The sequence below is a fragment of the Gymnoscopelus braueri genome (genome assembly GCF_963280865.1).
Source record: "Gymnoscopelus braueri genome assembly, chromosome: 5".
NCBI lineage: Eukaryota > Metazoa > Chordata > Actinopteri > Myctophiformes > Myctophidae > Gymnoscopelus > Gymnoscopelus braueri.
The window spans coordinates 58,329,688-58,346,664 of NC_137606.1; the positions used below are offsets into that span (position 1 = coordinate 58,329,688).

The window sequence follows — 16,977 nt, forward strand, 5'->3', positions numbered from 1 at the left end:
ACTCCTGCCCTCAGCCCTCCTCTTCCGGTGGTGAACCTATGTTTTCATTCCTACTGGATAACATTTCTTCCACCACGGAACACTATGGGTTCCGTGACACTATCCCACGACCCAAAGTGGGGTCACGGGAAGGTGCCGTTGGGGCCACGCAGTGGAAACCCAAAGATATGACTTTCTTTTATGCTGAGGCTGAGGCACACAAACTGATTTATCTCTGTTCATAAACTATTTACTTGTTCAATAAGAGTGGGTGGCTTAAAAGAGACATTTTGGCTGTTTTCCTCGCAGAGTTAAATTTAGATGGCGATGTAACGTTAGCGTGCGACAGACAGACGGGGAGATCATTCTCACAGTTAACTGTTCCAGAGAGAGAGAGGCTCATTCAACCAAAATGTGTCACTTGCGTTTCAAATGGTATTCTTTGATCGGCTGGTGATATAACTACTAAATATATATATAATAACATATATAATATAATACTTAAAGAGGTGGTGCCATGGTTTTGCACTTTTTCTGTTTTTCATGTGTCTATGAGGTTGATAGACTTTTTGGAAACAAATCTTCCTCCTGGTAAAGAATCTTCCTCGTGGTATAACATTAATACCTGATGATTATGTTTCAGGGGGGGGGGGGATCACTGAAAATCATCCCGTCTTTAACTGACACGGTATTTATAAACATACTTGTGTGGATTACGGAGAAATTTGAATGAAATATTGACGTGCGCTGTGTGCACTATGTGTGCACTATGTGTGTGCACTATGTGTGCACTATGTGTGCACTATGTGTGTCATTCCGGGCCGCGGACCATAAGTGCTTCACGGCTTAACAGAAGGGCTTCAGGTGCTGAAGGAAAAGCCTCTGTGTGTAGTGTGTGTGTGTGTGTAGTGTGTGTGTGTGTGTGTGTGTGTGTGTGTGTGTGTAGTGTGTGTAGTGTGTAGTGTGTGTAGTGTGTAGTGTGTGTGTAGTGTGTAGTACCTCAGCTCTACGGATGTGTTCTTTGGTGTCGTCCATCTTCATCTCCAGATCAGCCCTGCTCTGCTCTGACTGGGAGGAGCCTAGATGGGAGGAGCCTAGAAGGGAAGAGCCTAGATGGGAGGAGCCTAGACCCTCACACTCCTCTAGAGACTGACGCCCGCACACACACACACACACACACACACACACACACACACACACACACACACACACACACACACACACACACACACACACACACACACACACACACACACACACACACACACACACACACACACACACGCACACACACACACACACACACACACACACACACACACACAGTATAGTATAGTTTAGTTTTTTTTACTAGAGATACTTCTAAATCTATTGACTTTATTCATGTGATGTATTATTAGTGCTAATAGTTCTGTTTGCTGATTGGTTGTTGACTCTGTTTGCATCCTGTTGTGTTTTCCCCAGAGATCACGTGACAACAAAACACATCGAGGCACCTTCCATGTTAACACATTGAAATACACCCGCTGAGAGCCAACAATCCTAAAAAACATAAATATACGTTTGTTTTACCTTTTCGTTTTTTTTCTCGTTTTTTTCCACAAGAGGGTGGGGGGGGGGGGGGCTAGCACAGCCCTGGAATCACCCATGAACACTCTAAGAAGTAAAGGGACAGACGGATCACCGTGCCAAAAAATCTGTCTCCCATCCGCTTCCATTCTATCTCTCTGCTAAAAAACCTCTGTATCTCCTTAACTCTTTACAGTGGGCAAAACGAGTCATTCTCGATGCGCGATCGATCGCTCTGCAAAACGGTGACTCGCGTTGAGACACGTTGTTGTTCCAGGCTTTAGCCAGGACCATCGTGCACCCTCTGCACACATGCATTGTTTTTCATGGATCGCTCGTCATGGAGTCTAACAGATTTAAACAGGTTTAAACAGATTTAAAAAAATTTAAACAGATCTAAACAGATTTAAACAGATTTAAACAGATTTAAACAGATTTAAACAGGTTTAAACAGATTTAAACAGATTTAAACAGCGCAGCTCAACAGTGACATTTCTGCCACCGAACGTAATCTGTTATTATACAATTCTGGCACCCGATGAGTTAAAGGATTTATAAAAGTACATTTTGCTCGGCTTGTTTTTCTGCTGTGTGTGTGTGTGTGTGTGTGTGTGTGTGTGTGTGTGTGTGTGTGTGTGTGTGTGTGTGTGTGTGTGTGTGTGTGTGTGTGTGTGTGTGTGTGTGTGTGTGTGTGTGTCTGTGTGTGTGTGTGTGTGTGTGTATCTTACTCTCTTATGGTGTAGTATATTCTTGTGTTCTCTTGCCACCCTGGTCGCCCATTTCCTGGCCTCTTTGTTCAGACTGTGTTCCTCTGTCTGTGTCCCCGAGTCTGACTCCAACTGACGACTCTACACACACACACACACACACACACACACACACACACACACACACACACACACACACACACACACACACACACACACACACACACACACACACACACAAAGGTGTTATGTTACAGAAGCTGTAAATAAAGCTAAAGAAAGACATAAGGTGAATAAATGAAGACAAGCTGAGTGCTACTTAAAAACCTGTGTGTGTGTGTGTGTGTGTGTGTGTGTGTGTGTGTGTGTGTGTGTGTGTGTGTGTGTGTGTGTGTGTGTGTGTGTGTGTGAGAGAGAGAGATTGAAATAAAATGAGCTGCTAAATGTCCATATATAGAGGTTTTATTCAAAATAAAGTAAATGCAAAACATTGAAGTATCGCTGCCATTTGTTTCTGCTAAATTATATGGAGATAAAATTTATTCTGACACAGAGAGAGAGATGCTAGACTAGACCTCACACCTAGCACTCACCTCACACCTAGCACTCACCTCACACCTAGCACTCACCTAACCTCTGTTCATGATGCTAGACCTCACACCTAGCACTCACCTAACCTCTGTTCATGATGCTAGACTAGACCTCACACCTAGCACTCACCTCACACCTAGCACTCACCTAACCTCTGTTCATGATGCTAGACTAGACCTCACACCTAGCACTCACCTCACACCTAGCACTCACCTAACCTCTGTTCATGATGCTAGACTAGACCTCACACCTAGCACTCACCTAACCTCTGTTTATGATGCTAGACCTCACACCTAGCACTCACCTAACCTCTGTTCATGATGCTAGACTAGACCTCACACCTAGCACTCACCTAACCTCTGTTCATGATGCTAGACCTCACACCTAGCACTCACCTAACCTCTGTTCATGATGCTAGACTAGACCTCACACCTAGCACTCACCTAACCTCTGTTTATGATGCTAGACCTCACACCTAGCACTCACCTAACCTCTGTTTATGATGCTAGACCTCACACCTAGCACTCACCTAACCTCTGTTTATGATGCTAGGACTAGACCTCACACCTAGCACTCACCTAACCTCTGTTTATGATGCTAGGCTAGACCTCACACCTAGCACTCACCTAACCTCTGTTCATGATGCTAGACCTCACACCTAGCACTCACCTAACCTCTGTTTATGATGCTAGACCTCACACCTAGCACTCACCTAACCTCTGTTTATGATGCTAGACCTCACACCTAGCACTCACCTAACCTCTGTTTATGATGCTAGGACTAGACCTCACACCTAGCACTCACCTAACCTCTGTTTATGATGCTAGACCTCACACCTAGCACTCACCTAACCTCTGTTCATGATGCTAGACTAGACCTCACACCTAGCACTCACCTAACCTCTGTTTATGATGCTAGGCTAGACCTCACACCTAGCACTCACCTAACCTCTGTTCATGATGCTAGACCTCACACCTAGCACTCACCTAACCTCTGTTTATGATGCTAGGCTAGACCTCACACCTAGCACTCACCTAACCTCTGTTTATGATGCTAGGCTAGACCTCACACCTAGCACTCACCTAACCTCTGTTCATGATGCTAGACCTCACACCTAGCACTCACCTAACCTCTGTTCATGATGCTAGGCTAGACCTCACACCTAGCACTCACCTAACCTCTGTTCATGATGCTAGGCCACGGGTACATGTATGTATCTAACTTTGGGGAATAATGAAATATTTGTTGAAAAAGGTGAAAAAAGGTGAAAAAATGAATAATTGTAATAAATGACTTCCAGCTCCACTGAGTCTGGCTACGTGAGGCGACCATAAAAGAGCACCTGTATGGACCTAGACCAGGGGTCTTCAACAGGGGGTCCGAGACCCCTAGGGGATCCTCAGAGTTGCTACAGGGGGGGCCGCCAAATCTCTGTGTGATAGGATCATTGTGTTCATTACATTAACCCTTGCAGGGCTTGTAAACCCTCTCACTTGTACATCCCTTTAGCATTATTCTACTAAACTGTACCTCTGTACTTTTTTTACACATTATTAAAGTATTGAATACTTTAATCAAGCAATCAATAGATATAATATCAGGTATTTTCCTGTAAATTCCTGTCATTGTCTCCGCCAGGCCGAAAGGCATGGCGAGAGAGTATGTTTTGCACCCTGTCCGTCCCTCCGTCCGTGTGTGTGTCCGTCTGTGTGTCCGTCCGTCTGTGAACAGCTAATCTCCGGCACCGTTGGCTGGATCGCAACAAAACTGTGCACACACACTCCCTGGATGCCAATTCAGAACCTCTGCCCCACATTTTTCACATAGGCCTGTTATAGCGCCACCAGGAGGCCGCTTTTGGCAAAACACATTTTTTGACAGTACTCCTACAGATTTTGTCCAAACGCCACACAAGTCTTTCAGATTTTTCAGATTCCATCCTGATTGGCTAAAAATGGCTTCCAAAGTTTGCAGGAGTGCCTGGTTTTGAACAAAATGCCTCAAAACATGAACACAACATGCATTTTCTGTGAAATGTCCCCTGTACATTCCCACTAGGCCGAGGAACAAATGCCACTTGAATTTTCTCAAGTCAGCCTCATGGTGGCGCTATAACAGGTTGATGCGTGTTTTTACCTATATCTGCATTGATCTGTGTAAAACTTTTTATGTGCACTCCCTAGAGGTCAAGGAAAAACCTTTTCCATGCATTTTTCACATCTGCCTTTTATAGCGCCACCGGGAGGCTGACTTATGTAAAACATTTATTTTTTAGATTACTCCTTCATATTTTATCCAAATTTCATGCAAATCGGTACATATGATCTCTATAGTCATGTGATCAAGACGGCTCTGTTTGATTTTTCATATTCCATCCTGATTGGCTAATATCAACATCTAAAGTTTGCGCGCACATTTGCACTACGTTGACGAACAAATGCCACCCTTTCAACATTGCCCTATTATAGCGCCACCAGGAGGCCGACTTATATAAAACTTTTTAGATTACTCCTTCAGATCTTATCCAAACATCACTCAAATCGGTACACATGATCTCTATAGTCAACTGATCAAGACGGATCCGTCCGATCCGCCTGATCTTTCACATTCCAGCCTGATTGGCGAATTCCGAACATTGCCGCCCCACACTATCCTACCTGACCTGGCGGAGACCTGTGCTCCGAGGAGCACTTTTTCTAGTGTTTGTCTCTTTTGTCTCTACTCATTTGCCACCCAGGTGTGAGACGAAACCATTTCACACCTGGTAAATGTTCCCCATGTTCTCCATGACAATGACTTCATGCTGAATAATCTGTATGTTTACCAGGCTGTGCCAGGGCCATTCTCATGGTGATACATAGTGTAATAACTATGTATAAATATAATAACGAGGTGAATGAACTCTTTAACTACCTGTGCCAGGGTCATTCTCATGGCACTGACGGGCGAAGGCTCAATGTCCACCAACTTCTGCACCGAGCTTAGTGTCTGACACACACACACACACACACACACACACACACACACACAGACAGACACACACACACACACACACACACACACAGACACACACACACACACACACACAGACACACACACACACACACACACACACACACACACACACACACACACACACACACACACACACACACACACACACACACACACACACACACACACACACACACACACACACACACACACAGAGAGATAGTAGAAAAACAGTTTAGGGAGGAAGTTGTTATTAGAGGTTAAAGGTCAGAGGATCAGACAAGAGAAAGAAAGACACTGAGTCTCATTCACTATAAACCTGCTCTATGACTGTGTGTGTATTTGTGTTTGTGTATGTGTTTGTGTGTGTATTTGTGTGTGTATGTGTGTGTGTATGTGTGTATGTGTTTGGCGTAGCCAGAACGCCAGCCGAGGCTGGGCCTAGGGAGTCGCGGAAATTGTGCATGTGTGCGCGCGGACATTTGCGGTTATTAGCGTTTTTTATGCTTTTTTTGGGTTTGTGACGGATTTCGATTACTTATATATACACTGTTATCAAAATCGCTGAATATAACATTAAAAAAAAAAAAAAAAAAAAGTAACAATTATTTTTTAATAATTTTTTTTGGGGGTGGGCAGAAAAACCAAATGGGTGGGCCCAGGCCTACCTATGGGTGGGCCCAGGCCTACCTATGGGTGGGCCCAGGCCTACCTATGGGTGGGCCCAGGCCTATGCCCACCCGTGGCTACGCCCCTGGATATGAGTATTAGTACAAATGATTTACCTATAAACTTAGTGAATGAGGCCCACAGACACAAAAAGACTACCGTTACTGTTAGAATACAGTACACAGATACACAAACATATCTCTGTTGCCGGGCAGAAATCAGCTATGTCAGATACTCCAAAAAGTTTGACAGTCCACAAATGCAGTGTTTTTAGTATTTTTCTGCACTGTGTTAATTCACAGTGAAGGCCCGGGCAAAAACAATAGTTCAACATGAAAGCACACTGGCCAAAACAAAGCTCCAAATAAAAGCACACTGGCCAAAACAAAGCTCCAAATAAAAGCACACTGGCCAAAACAAAGCTCCAAATAAAAGCACACTGGCCAAAACAAAGCTCCAAATAAAAGCACACTGGCCAAAACAAAGCTCCAAATAAAAGCACACTGACCAAAACAAAGCTCCAAATAACGGAACTGAGGAATATACTCTTGACACCTAAGAAATGAAACCAACCAGGAAGTTAAAAACACAATAAAATCCTTCTACAAAGGCCCTGGTACAGCTCTCTAACTCTATCTCTATAACCCTAACCCTGTTTATCTAACTCTAACTATCTTAACTATCTTAATCTCTCAAGAACAGATTCGGCACTGCGTTGGAATCTGTCGGGGAGGTTCGTCATAACGTGTGCGCATGGGCGTGCCTTCAGATCAGGAAGCAGGCCGCGCTTTACCCAATCAAATGTAGTGGGCGGGATTCACGTGTCCGTCTATCCTTCCCCCCTCGAAACAAACCGAAACTAATTTAACAATAGCGTCCGCGGAGCAGACAAAACCACGGAAAGATATTCACATTTTAACTTGCTCTTTCATCATAGAAACAAGTGGGCTGATAACCAAAACCATCCATGTTCTCTGGGAGAAGTGGTGTTAGTGTTCCGTGTAGAAATATTGTTAGTGGGAATGAAAACATAGTCGCACCAACCGGAAGTGATGCGCTGAAGGCATACACAAACACCGGTTTCCTTGCGCTCTGGCGTTACGTTTTCTTCCGCCCAGAGCCAACAGACATAGAACAAACAGCAGAGGGCGCTGTTTTTCATTTTCAGTTGGCGATGGGTTCCCAGATTGTAACTATCTTAACTCTATCTCTATAACCCTAACCCTGTTTATCTAACTCTAACTATCTTAACTCTATCTCTATAACCCTAACCCTGTCCTCTGAATGTCCTCACGGCCTCAAGACAAACTGAACCCATACCTACTAACTACTACTAACTACTAACTACATACCTACTACCTACCTAACCCACTCTAGCCTCAAGACAAACTGAACCCATACCTACTAACTACTACTAACTACTACTAACTACTACTAACTACTACTAACTACTACTAACTACTAACTACATACCTAACTACCTACCTAACCCACTCTAGCCTCCAGACAAACTGAACCCATACCTACTAACTACTACTAACTACTAACTACATACCTACTACCTACCTAACCCACTCTAGTCTCAAGACAAACTGAACCCATACCTTCACCTGGAGCCTTTTAAACCATCAAATCATTACTAACTGATATCTCTAGTAACTCCACCCTACTACACATCCTTTAGTGTGTGTGTGTGTGTGTGTGTGTGTGTGTGTGTGTGTGTGTGTGTGTGTGTGTGTGTGTGTGTGTGTGTGTGTGTGTGTGTGTGTGTGTGTGTGTGTGTGTGTGTGTGTGTGTGTGTGTGTGTGTGTGTGTGTGTGTGTGTTACCAGGTCACTGTCAGAGGGCAGGAAGTGGAAGTCGGAGGTTTTGTGAAAAACTGGGTTTTCTTGCATAAACAGCTGCTGGTTGAACTCCTGTACTACCTGGTAGAGAGACATCCACACACAATGGGAGAGAGAGAGAGAGAGAGTTAAGAGAGAGATAATTAAAATATGCTCCTCATTGACTTACATTGTACGGTAAAACAGATCTCAAAGCATTGAGAACATTATTATAAAGTACAGTATATATATATATATATATAATATAAATATAAATAAAGGAAAACCAGTGATTTATTACAAATATCTGTCAATAAGTCACTTAAAGGAGCATTTCACCATCTTCAAGCTATCTTCATATAATCAGTCCTCACTAATGTGTGGGTGCCAGGGCCGGATCTACCATATGGGCCCTTTGGGCACGTGGTGCCCAGGGGCCCCTGAGCATGTGTGTGTGTGTGTGTGTGTGTGTGTGTGTGTGTGTGTGTGTGTGTGTGTGTGTGTGTGTGTGTGTGTGTGTGTGTGTGTGTGTGTGTACCCTGGTGCTCTTGTCCAATAGGAACTGGAAGGTGGAGTGTGTCGCCTGAAACGCCTCCAGTTCCGTCCGACACAACGAGACCAGATAATCCTTTACATGTTCAAACACACCTCCATCTAACACCTGTAGAGGGAGACAGAGAGACACTAATATTATATATATATTATATACACCTCCATCTAACACCTGTAGAGGGAGACAGAGAGACACTAATATTATATATATTATATACACCTCCATCTAACACCTGTAGAGGGAGACAGAGAGACACTAATATTATATATATATTATATACACCTCCATCTAACACCTGTAGAGGGAGACAGAGAGACACTAATATTATATATATATTATATACACCTCCATCTAACACCTGTAGAGGGAGACAGAGAGACACTAATATTATATATATATTATATACACCTCCATCTAACACCTGTAGAGGGAGACATATCCTCTTTCAGATTTCAGGGGATAGAACAGATCAAGATGCCACCTAGGGGTGGTGATATAGACCTTCTCCTAAAGAGAAGAGAAGCCTACTGGATCTTCACACTCCAAACATTGGCCCCAAAAGGCTTAAATGATGAATTTGCACTTAACGTTATGCTGTGATTAGTCATGCGTTATTTGGATGGACTGGCTATGTAATAGACCTGTGCTTTTCATTTGTTGGAGTTTTGTGCCTGATTCATTTATTTTTACCTTTATTCTCACTGTGTGTCTTTTTATTATTATTGGGTCCACTAATATTATCTCTTTCTTTATAGATATTGAAGACCTGGCCCGATGACATGTACAGGCCTTTTCCTCTGCTATTCAGAGCCATAATTAGTGTTGCCTTGACCAAGAAAAAAATGTATTTTGTGAATGGGATTGGTGTTGCTTTAATATGATGGTGGTGGGAGTGGCTTTAGGTCTGAGATTGCGGGTGCAGCCAATGGGCTTTCGACCGATGGGCTCGACTTTCGACCGATGGGTTCGAGTCACAACACATACATGGGCTGGGGGCCCTATAGCTCAATGGTTCTGAAAAGTGGGGTCCTTGGGGGGGTTCCGGGGGGTCCCCAGCAACACGTGCTACTATACCATCACAGTCTTTTGAAACACTTGGGTTGGCTTTTCATGAATAGCAGATGTACGAGAAACATCTAGTGTTTTAACACAAAACCTTTAACACACCGTCTGGGGGTCCCTGCATGTATAGATGGGGGTCCCTGGTACAAAACATGTTGAGATGGGGGTCCCTGGTACAAAACATGTTGAGACGGGGGTCCCTGGTACAAAACATGTTGAGATGGGGGTCCCTGGAACAAAACATGTTGAGATGGGGGTCCCTGGAACAAAACATGTTGAGATGGGGGTCCCTGGAACAAAACATGTTGAGATGGGGGTCCGCGGCCAAACACTTTAGATAAATACTGCTCTAGATAGATCCATGGGTCTGACTCTATACATGTATGATTAAAATATGATTACATGAACAGATTGCTGCCCTCAAGACATGTATGTGTGTGTGTGTGTGTGTGTGTGTGTGTGTGTGTGTGTGTGTGTGTGTGGTAGTAGGCCTGTGGTCTTGTCCTTCTGTCCCTTGTATGTATTATTCAGTAAGAACGTTATTAGCACCCAGAGCTAGTGGCTCAGAGTGATCTGTGTGCTAATGCTATGGACATGATATAACATATTATATAGACCCTCCATAAAAAACCCGGGCAAAAACTCTCCAACTCTCCTCTCCACTCTTGATTATGTGGGCTAAATCTCTTGATTATGCAGGCTAAAACTCTTGATTATGCGGGCTAAAACTATTGATTATGCAGGCTAAAACTCTTGATTATGCGGGCTAAAACCATTGCTTATGCAGGCTAAAACTCTTGATTATGCGGGCTAAAACTCTTGATTATGCGGGCTAAAACTCTTGATTATGCAGGCTAAAACTCTAGATTATGCGGGCTAAAACTCTAGATTATGCGGGCTAAAACTCTTGATTATGCAGGCTAAAACTCTTGATTATGCAGGCTAAAACTCTTGATTATGCAGGCTAAAACTCTTGATTAAGCAGGCTAAAACTCTTGATTACAACTCTTGATTATGCGGGCTAAAATCCTTGATTTTGCAATGAAATATGCAGGTATTTTTGCAAGTTTTTGCAATTTTATGCGGTGATATTGCGGGAAGTTGCAAAATATGCGGAAGGTTGTGAAATATGTGTGTGTGTGTGGTAGTAGGCCTGTGGTCTTGTCCTTCTGTCCCTTGTATGTATTATTCAGTAAGAACGTTATTAGCACCCAGAGCTAGTGGCTCAGAGTGATCTGTGTGCTAATGCTATGGACATGATATAACATATTATATAGACCCTCCATAAAAAACCCGGGCAAAAACTCTCCAACTCTCCTCTCCACTCTTGATTATGTGGGCTAAATCTCTTGATTATGCAGGCTAAAACTCTTGATTATGCGGGCTAAAACTATTGATTATGCAGGCTAAAACTCTTGATTATGCGGGCTAAAACTCTTGATTATGCGGGCTAAAACTCTTGATTATGCAGGCTAAAACTCTAGATTATGCGGGCTAAAACTCTAGATTATGCGGGCTAAAACTCTTGATTATGCAGGCTAAAACTCTTGATTATGCGGGCTAAAACTCTAGATTATGCGGGCTAAAACTCTTGATTATGCAGGCTAAAACTCTTGATTATGCAGGCTAAAACTCTTGATTAAGCAGGCTAAAACTCTTGATTACAACTCTTGATTATGCGGGCTAAAATCCTTGATTTTGCGATGAAATATGCAGGTATTTTTGCAAGTTTTTGCAATTTTATGCGGTGATATTGCGGGAAGTTGCAAATATGCGGAAGGTTGTGAAATATGTGTGTGTGTGTGGTAGTAGGCCTGTGGTCTTGTCCTTCTGTCCCTTCTATGTATTATTCAGTAAGAACGTTATTAGCACCCAGAGCTAGTGGCTCAGAGTGATCTGTGTGCTAATGCTATGGACATGATATAACATATTATATAGACTCTTGATTATGCGGGCTAAAACTCTTGATTATGCAGGCTAAAACTCTTGATTATGCAGGCTAAAACTATTGATTATGTGGGCTAAAACTCTTGATTATGCGGGCTAAAACTCTTGATTATGCAGGCTAAAACTCTTGATTATGCAGGCTAAAACTATTGATTATGCGGGCTAAAACTCTTGACTATGTGGGCTAAAACTCTTAATTATGCGGGCTAAAACTATTGATTATGTGGGCTAAAACTCTTGATTATGCGGGCTAAAACTCTTGATTATGCAGGCTAAAACTATTGATTATGCGGGCTAAAACTCTTGACTATGTGGGCTAAAACTCTTGATTATGCGGGCTAAAACTATTGATTATGCGGGCTAAAACTCTTGATTATGCAGGCTAAAACTATTGATTATGTGGGCTAAAACTCTTGATTATGCGGGCTAAAACTATTGATTATGTGGGCTAAAACTCTTGATTATGCGGGCTAAAACTCTTGATTATGCAGGCTAAAACTCTTGATTATGCAGGCTAAAACTATTGATTATGTGGGCTAAAACTCTTGATTATGCAGGCTAAAACTATTGATTATGTGGGCTAAAACTCTTGATTATGCGGGCTAAAACTCTTGATTATGCAGGCTAAAACTCTTGATTATGCAGGCTAAAACTATTGATTATGCGGGCTAAAACTCTTGACTATGTGGGCTAAAACTCTTGATTATGCGGGCTAAAACTATTGATTATGTGGGCTAAAACTCTTGATTATGCAGGCTAAAACTCTTGATTAAGCAGGCTAAAACTCTTGATTACAACTCTTGATTATGCGGGCTAAAATCCTTGATTTTGCGATGAAATATGCAGGTATTTTTGCAAGTTTTTGCAATTTTATGCGGTGATATTGCGGGAAGTTGCAAAATATGCGGAAGGTTGTGAAATATGCAGCAATATGCGAAATATGCGATATGCGAAAAGTTGAGAAAAATGCGAAATATGTGAAAAGTTGCGAAAAATGCGAAATATATGAAAAGTTGCGAAAAATGCGAATATATAAAAAGTTGCGAAAAATGCGAAATATGTGAAAAGTTGCGAAAAATGCGAAATATATGAAAAGTTGCGAAAAATGCGCAATATGTGAAAAGTTGCGAAAAATGCGAAATATATGAAAAGTTGCGAAAAATGCACATAACATATTATATAATGCTATGGAGATGATATAACATATTATATAATGCTATGGACATGATATAACATATTATATAATGCTATGGAGATGATATAACATATTATATAATGCTATGGACATGATATAACATATTATATAATGCTATGCAGATGATATAACATATTATATAATGCTATGGAGATGATATAACATATTATATAATGCTATGGACATGATATAACATATTATATAATGCTATGGAGATGATATAACATATTATATAATGCTATGGACATGATATAACATATTATATAATGCTATGGACATGATATAACTATATATATAATGCTATGCAGATGATATAACATATTATATAATGCTATGGACATGATATAACATATTATATAATGCTATGCAGATGATATGACATATTATATAATGCTATGGAGATGATATAACATATTATATAATGCTATGGACATGATATAACATATTATATAATGCTATGCAGATGATATAACATATTATATAATGCTATGGACATGATATAACATTATATAATGCTATGCAGATGATATAACATATTATATAATGCTATGGACATGATATAACATATTATATAATGCTATGGACATGATATAACATATTATATACTGCTATGGACATGATATAACATATTATATAATGCTATGCAGATGATATAACATATTATATAATGCTATGGAGATGATATCCAGACCTGTATACAGGTCATAAAGTCAGGGTTCAGAGGTCAATACATACCTGTATAGAGGTCAGGAGGTCAGTGTGATAGTAGCGGTCATGGTGAGCGTTAGCCGCGGCTAACGTTAGCAAGTAATCATTCCTGGCCTGAGTCGCCTTGGAGTTACAATCACTTCTCTTTGCTTTTAACTATGGAGAGAGAGAGAGAGAGAGAGAGAGAGAGAGAGACAGAGAGAGAGAGAGAGAGAGAGAGAGAGAGAGAGAGAGAGAGAGAGAGAGAGAGAGAGAGAGAAAGAGAGACACACACAGAGAGAGAGAGAGAGAGAGAGAGAGAGAGAGAGAGAGAGAGAGAGAGAGAGAGAGAGAGAGAGAGAGAGAGAGAGAGAGAGAGAGATAGAGAGACACAGAGAGAGACACAGAGAGAGACACAGAGAGAGAGAGAGAGAGAGAGAGAGAGAGAGAGAGAGAGAGAGAGAGAGAGAGAAGATATTTAATCTTAAAGGTTATATGACATTCATTTTCACTTTTTTTATTTTTTATATTTTTTTGGGGGGTTTTATGACCTCAATTACACCCAAAAAATCTGAACTTCAAAGGATCTACACCATGAATTTAAAAAAAATATTGATAATATCATATGGTGTATGTCCCTCAAACCTTTTTTCAAAAGGTTTGAGCCTAAATCATCACTCAGATATACTCATCCCAAGTCAATTGTCTCTGGCTTATACAGCACTTTCAGCTGCAATACCAAAACGTCCTTTTGGGCAGGGGGGGGGGGGGGCTACTGAGCAATTCTATCTGGCCAGCATCAATGCAATGGCAATGCAAGTGATGTCACTTGCATTGCCATTCTGTAATGGCCTGTTCAGACACGCCCATTCTGAAAATCTCTGAAATGAGAATGAATGACTGAATGTTAAAAAAAAAAGTACAAGAGACACTGGGGAGCCCCAAAAATACCCCCCCCCCAAAAAAAAAAATGAAATTCATGGTGTGGCCCCTTTAAACATTCAGTGGATTTTCTGTGGTCTGGGGTTTTCCGATTAATTAGGCTGAAAAGTAATCTGAGCTTGGCCCTTCGGCAGTGAGGTCACAGCCGATTAATCCCGCCCACTCTCCTCCTCTTCCCTCCCCTCCCCTATCCTTTCGTTTGGGGGGGGGCGGAGCAGAGGCGATGATTGACAGGCAAAATCCCTCACCAGCGACACCCGCAGGCAAAGATTTCTTTTTTCATTGCAGTTGAAAAGGCTTTAGAAAATGTGAGAGAAAAACACCTGCCATGGATCAATGGAGTGGAATGTTTTGTTAAAACTTTCTATACACGTTTGAAGGACCATGACAAAGACTTTTAATGTGTTTTAAAACTGAACGTCATGAAACCTTTAATATGATATAAAGGCCGTCCACACCAAGCATGGCTAGGAGGTGTGTGTGTGTGTGTGTGTGTGTGTGTGTGTGTGTGTGTGTGTGTGTGTGTGTGTGTGTGTGTGTGTCTGTCTGTCTGTGTGTCTGTCTGTGTGTCTGTGTGTCTGTCTGTCTGTCTGTCTGTGATCACAAAATGCATTGATTTAGCCTATGGAATGTCGGTGCGTCTTTTTCCTTTTTTTAAACTGGTGCTGCGCTGAACATATACAGAGTGCACGTGTTCTGCTGCGCTGAACAGACTCTCTGCGGCATCCAGCATACAGGCATCCAACATTAATGCGGCATCCAACATACAGAGCGCTCTATATGTTCAGGCGCGGCACCGGTTTAAAAAACAGAAAAAAGACGCACCGACATTCCATAGGCTAAATCAATGCATTTTGTGATCGCATCGCACAGAGGCTGCTCTACACACTCACACAGACACAAGCACGCAGAGATTTAGCTATTTTATGGATAGATATATTAGATGTCATTCATTTATTTACCGCAATACTTCACCCGCGGTTTATCCGATATTAATTAATAATTATATTTGATTGACCCGAATCCACCCCAAACCGCGGTTAACTGCGGCAACCGCGGCTAAAACCGCGATCCGCGCATCTCTAGCGCACGTGCATGCGTGCGTGTGTCTCACCTTCACACTGGCTTTCTGTAAACTAATTCTTGATTGAAACAATCCCAGTTTGGACCTGAAAAAAAAACAGAACAAAAACATCATCGTCATTAATCTAATGTACAACAAACCTTTACTGGAAAACTCACTAGATTCTTGGCCCACTGAACACGTCAGACGGGTGGGGGCCAGGGGCATTTTCACAGCTCGTTTATATTATTAATGATTAGGCATGTAACGATTCAGTCAACTCACGATACGATTCGAATCACGATTCGAGGTTCACGATACGATCTTTCACGATTTTTAAGCACATTTATTTTCCCGACAAATTACTGAAAAACCTTGATTATTTCTCCTACAAAAATCATGTATTTTTTAACAACTGTATTTTCTCTTATCCTCTTTTCGATATATGAAATTAAATAAAGCCTTTTTATTATTCATGAGGTACATGCATTAACTGTAAAGGTACACATTAAGACATATACTTTTTTATCTGTAAAATAATAACTTTAAATATATAAGTATTATGAAATAAATGAATTTTAAAACATATATCCCAGATGAAATAAATTATAAAGAAAACCTTCAAATAAACAAATTAAGGCTTAGCCTTTGTTCCAAGCTTGGGATTTACAAGTAATTGTTTATCTATGCTATATTCTCAGCATTCTGTACAACAATTTATGTAATAAGGGAAAACTGTTTTAAACTGCTCCAAATGAGATTAGATAAGAATTAATTGATTAATATCAATGTAATTCGCTATATATCTGAAAGATAGTGTTGAAAGGAGTTTGACGTTGTCAGCAGTCTGATACAATTGTTAAATTACTAAATTAGATTATTATTCATTGTACTCTGCAGACGCACCGAGGCGCTCCAGAATTAGCCGTTTTCATTAGAAGCCTATCAGTTGTACTTGTATGTTTCCTACAGAGTTTAAATCAGACAGGCTAACAACAGCTAACAACATTGTCAGAAGGGGGAGGGGGTAAACGGTATAGTTTGGGCTATTCATCAATCAAATAAACATGTTTACATGCGATGCACATTTCCCTCTTTATGCAGCACTATCGCCTAGTTATCAATTAGATTTCATAGCCTGAGAGGACGTGAACCTGAGAACCCAACTCTGCCGTTCATAGCCTGCCGTTGAGTGAG

At 41.4% G+C, this 16,977-nt stretch overlaps 1 pseudogene across 1 annotated transcript in view; it reads right to left on the reverse strand.

Annotated features, from left to right (window-relative positions):
* The window catches only part of LOC308086021 (F-BAR and double SH3 domains protein 2-like), a 58,523-nt pseudogene that overhangs the window by 33,947 nt on the left and 7,599 nt on the right, over nucleotides 1–16,977 (reverse strand). The window contains exons 3-9 of the transcript XR_013935082.1: nucleotides 15,832–15,886; nucleotides 13,824–13,952; nucleotides 8,870–8,992; nucleotides 8,338–8,433; nucleotides 5,760–5,834; nucleotides 2,277–2,396; nucleotides 979–1,128 (exon numbers count right to left, since the gene is read on the reverse strand). The product of XR_013935082.1 is annotated as an F-BAR and double SH3 domains protein 2-like (transcript). The remainder of the gene's footprint in view (nucleotides 1–978; nucleotides 1,129–2,276; nucleotides 2,397–5,759; nucleotides 5,835–8,337; nucleotides 8,434–8,869; nucleotides 8,993–13,823; nucleotides 13,953–15,831; nucleotides 15,887–16,977) is intronic.